General features: G+C 40.9%; 1 pseudogene; it reads right to left on the bottom strand.

Moving 5' to 3' along the window:
* Positions 1-2827: 2827 nt before the first annotated feature.
* Positions 2828-3671, bottom strand: LOC107127215 (nucleophosmin pseudogene; annotated as a pseudogene).
* Between the last annotated feature and the right edge of the window lie 1225 nt (positions 3672-4896).

The raw sequence follows: 4896 nt of genomic DNA, 5'->3' as shown, positions 1-4896 counted from the left end.
TATCACTTGCATGGCGTTTGGCAATTATAGGTTGACAAAGATATGGGCTGACTTTTGGATGATAAATTGAAGACTGATATTTAACATCTCTCACAGATTTAGTTCTGTTTAGAAGCCTTGTAATGGAAAGGTGTATGTTTGGTCTTTATTTATGTAGTACTCATTTCCTTGATGACCTCATATAGTTACTTGATTTTAAACATTTATATGATAACCACTCCCAAATTTAAGTCACAGCCTCAGACCTCTCTCCCAGATTCCATACTCTAGTTTTCAAATGCCCGTTCACATCTTTGCTTAGTTATTTAACAGCTCGCTGAAACTCAAGTCCTAAACTAGACTGATCTTTTCCTACTAACCTGCTCCATCCCCAGACCTCCCCATCTCAGCTGATATCAGCTTGATCCTTTTCATTTCTCTGGCCAAGCATCTTAATAAGTTTGTCCTTGACTCTTGTGTTTTGTTCACTCTGTGTGTCTCCTCTATCAGCTCATCCTGTTGCATCTACTTCAAAATGCTTCTCTGGCCACTTCGTATTACTTTTCACATGTCTCCTTATCTGTCCATAGTGCTTGAGGCCATCATCTTCTTTACCTAGATGGCTGTAATAGTCCAGTATATTTACTCCAGCTACTACGGTAACCCTCTTTAAACATTAAATGAAAGTGTGTCTTTACTCTGCTCAAAACCATATAATGGGTTCCATCTTAATCTGAGAAAAGAATCAGTAAGGTCAGAAGACACTACATAATTTTTCTACCTCTCCTTCCCCTGGCCCCCTTTTCTACACACTCCTTCCTGTCACTGTCCAGCTCCCTCACTGCACTCCAAGCCCATTGACCCTTATTCCTGGTTCTTGAACAGCAGACACGCTTCCCTTTGGGTGTCTGCCATTAGTTTTGGTGGGTTCTTTGCCTCTCTTCTTGGAAGTAACTTTTCTAAGGTAATCCGCTTTGTTAATTTTCTCACTACCAGTAAGTCTTCACACAAATCTTGCCTTTTTTTTTTTTTCTTTTGAGACAGGGTCTCACTCTGTCTCCCAGGCTGGAATGCAGGGAGTGGTGCTATCTCTGCTCACTGCAGCCTTTACCTCCAGGGCTCAGGTGATGCTCCCACTTCAGCCAAGTTGCTGGGATGACAGGTGTGCCACCACGACTGGCTAATTTTTGTATTTTTTGGAGAGATGGGGTTTCGCTGTTTCCCAAGTTGGTCTCAAACTCCTGGGCTCAACTGATTGGCCTGCCTCAGCTTCCCAAAATGTGGGGATTACAGGCATAAGCCACTGTGCTTGGCCAAATCTGGCTTTCTTAATGAGGCCTCTCCTAAGCCCTGCATTTAATATTGCGTCAGTTTTCAGCTCCACCTCCTTCACTTCATTCCAGCTGTGATTCCTGATTTCCCCTGCCTGTTGTACCTTTTCCTTCTTTATATATATCATAAGCTCCAATATAATACTGTATGATTGTATTATGTATTGTATTTGTCGATTGTCAACTGTGGAGACACAGTTAGTTTGGCTCAAGTTGGTAATATTTACGTAGTTTGCATGGTGATGCTGTTGGTAGATGTTCAGGTGTGGAATGCCTCCAGGAATACTCCCACCACCCATAGCATCAACACATGATACAAACCTGCAGAGCCAGAAGTCAATTATGGCATGGACATGTCCTACTACCCCAGGGGAAGATGTATATGGATAGTGAGGAAAAATGGGTTCGAAACATTCAATTGCAAGCCTCATTCCGTAGCATTAGGGGATACAGTAATATACATATAAGACCACTTAATCTGCACACAACCTTAAGTTCAGAACTTACCATGGTTTATATTTGAAAACCTTATGAAATTAGCACTTTATTTAACAGGTGAAGAAACTGAGGCACAGGGAGGTTAACTAACTTAGTCAAGGTCTCATTGTAAATGCAAGAGCTGGGGCTTGAACACTAACAGTTCCACACTTGTACTGACCTTTAAGCAGAATTCTTTAGTTAATTCTTTAGGTTTCTCCTGCAGTCCCCTCTGCTGAGGGTCACCAGTGCTGTCATGCTGTGAGCATAAGGTAACGATGGTATCATTAGTTTATCATTTCCATAACCCTATGAGGTAAACATGACAACGACTTCAATTTTAGGGGGAAAAATTGAGGTAAAAGTTATTTAAGTGTCAAAGGTCACGACATTGGTCCATGGCAGAGCTGGAATTAAAATCCAAGCTTCCTGACTTTCAGATCAAAATACTTTACAAATTGTACGCTACTCCTCAGTTGGTGGTTTATGACATGGGCTGTCTAGAGAAAAGTGCATGGTCTCTGTGACCTTCCTCAGTTCAACAACAAAACCCCAGAGGGAACAGCAATGGATGCATCTTTAAGATAAGAGATCTCACAACACTGAGCTAGGAGATGATTTCTGGAAATCCCTACAAAGGAATCTCTGGGATAATGCTTAGATGCTCACTTCTAGCAAATAAAAGATGGGATGGTCCTTCTATTTTTTTTACTTTATTAAAATACTGAGTTTTATTTCACATGTATATTTTTGTCTCCCCACCATTTCCATGTCTGACCACCACTACTACTATGTCCTATCATAACATTCCATACATACTTAAAACCAAGCAAAGGGTGGAGTTCCATCTTTAAAAACTAAACAGGCATTTTGGACAACACATTCTTGGCAATGGAACCTGGACAACGTTTATCAAACACGGCAGGGAAAGCTGTCACTCTGCCTTATATAAAGGACAGCCAGACATCAACTCTTACAGACATCAAACTCTTACTGAAACTCAGACAGAAAATTTTTAACAAATTGTTTAAACTGTTTTCTTAAAGAGACTTCCTCCACTACCAGAGATCTTGAATAGCCTCCTGGTCAGTCATCCAGAAGCCATTATTCACATAATTGATGAACTTGGATTCCACTTTGGGAAGAGAGTCACCTTTTTCTATACTTGCTTGTATTTTTGCTTTTATGTCTTCTACAGAAGTAGGTCCTTGTGGTGTTTTAGGAGTTTTTTTTCCTGTTTTTTGAAGGATTCTTGTCCTTTTGATTTGATGTTGATGGTTTTGAGTCTTTTCCATTCTGATTTGACTTTTGTGCACTTTTGGCTGGAGTATCTCGTATAGATTTCTTCACTGGCACTTTTCAGTTTCCTCATCATCAAAATCATCTTCATCATCATCATCTTCATCAGCAGCAAGTTTCACTTTTTCTGTGGAACCCTGCTACCACCTCCCGGGGCAGATTGCTTTCCAGATATACTTCAGAGTTTCACATCTGCCTCCTCTTCATCTCCCGACTCTGCCTCTTCCTCCACAGCTACTAAGTGCTGCCCACGGATCTGCACTGGTCCTGAGCCACACCTCAACCATAAGACAACTGGTGGTGGTATTTCAAAACCCCCAAGGGAAACCGTTGGCCATACAGACGTCTTCAAAGTTGCCAGTGTTACTTTAATTGGACTGCCTTCGTAATCATTGCCTCTGTTTCAACAACGTGCAACTCATCCTTTGCAACAGCCCCTAAACTGACTGTTTTTAAAGATAACTTGTGTCCATTTTCATCATTATATACCTTAAAGTGATCATCTTTGTTGGCCTTTAGTTCACAACTGAAAAGATTGTTCTGGGGCCACAGGGCGCTTGTGTCCATGTCTGTCGAATCTTCCATGAGGTGGTGGCACGCACTTAGGTGGGAGAGAAGGCGAACAGAGATAAATGACCACTGCTCAAGAGAATGGCCGCTCAGGACAGAATCCCACCAGGGGTCCTTCTGTGTTAGAGAGCAGGGTAAGCTCCCATAGTGTCGCACAGTTTCCCAACCAGAGATCTGGCACAAAGCCCTGAATGGTGCAACTTTGTCACAGATATAATTAGCACGAATAGCTCAAAAAGCCTTCTGAGTGACATTCCTAGCTTCACCCAACGGAAAGAAAGTACACTCTCAAAGAACTGGGCTCTCAGGTTGAGAAAGCAGCTTTTGGATAATCCCACCTATGCTGGTCAGTGTACTCTGAGCATCCCTGACCTTCATCTCCAGAAAGTGTTGTTAGTTTTGACCATCTTGATTAATCCCGTGACCTCATGGAGCTTCCAGGCTCGTTTAAGTTCCCTGTGTGAAACTGGCTTAACAAGAGATCCCAGGGTTTTACCTCCTCCGCTGAGAAGCCCACTGCTTAGTTAGATCCAGGTGGGGTCTGAAAAGTTCCTGCTCTACGGCCAGGTTATGTGTTTTAAGTCCCCTGTGATGAGGATGCCATCAAATATTCCCATGTGGGACTGACCAAAGTGGCAATATGAATTCTTTATTTCTATGCCATTCTGAGAAGTAAGAATAGAAATCTCATTATTTATACAAGTTATATTCTTACTTTTACATACTGAAGACTTGGCCTAAAGTATTTTAATGTTAAAAAAAAGTCAACAAGAACTTATCAGCCTCTCATTCATGAAAAAAAAAATACTGGAAAATGTTCTCATTGAAGAATAATCTGTTGTATAGTTAAAGTCAATTTGAATTTAGGGAGAAATATGAAATTGCCCAAACACACAACACACACATACACACATCACACCCTCAACACACATAAAACCTCGCAACAGTTCTCTTACTCTTTGATGTCTGTATGCCAAACGAATGTTCCTCAGTTGCTTCCATATGTCCCAAAATATGTGCCTTCCTTATTTCATGATGGCAGGTTAATAGATATGGCAGGTTCAATTAATTATGACTTAAAACTTTCCACAGTTTTAAATTCCAGTTTTTTATGCCACAGGAAGAAAAATACAACTTTCAACTACAATACTTCTAACAATATGACTGATTTTTTTTCTTGAAAAAAATAACTGTCAAAACATGACATGTCAGATTCAGCTTCCTTCCACCAACATATCAC

Source organism: Macaca fascicularis, chromosome 13 (genome assembly GCF_037993035.2).
Source record: "Macaca fascicularis isolate 582-1 chromosome 13, T2T-MFA8v1.1".
Lineage (NCBI taxonomy): Eukaryota > Metazoa > Chordata > Mammalia > Primates > Cercopithecidae > Macaca > Macaca fascicularis.
Note: the sequence above shows the minus strand (reverse complement) of the source record. Positions and strands in the feature narration are given on the sequence as shown.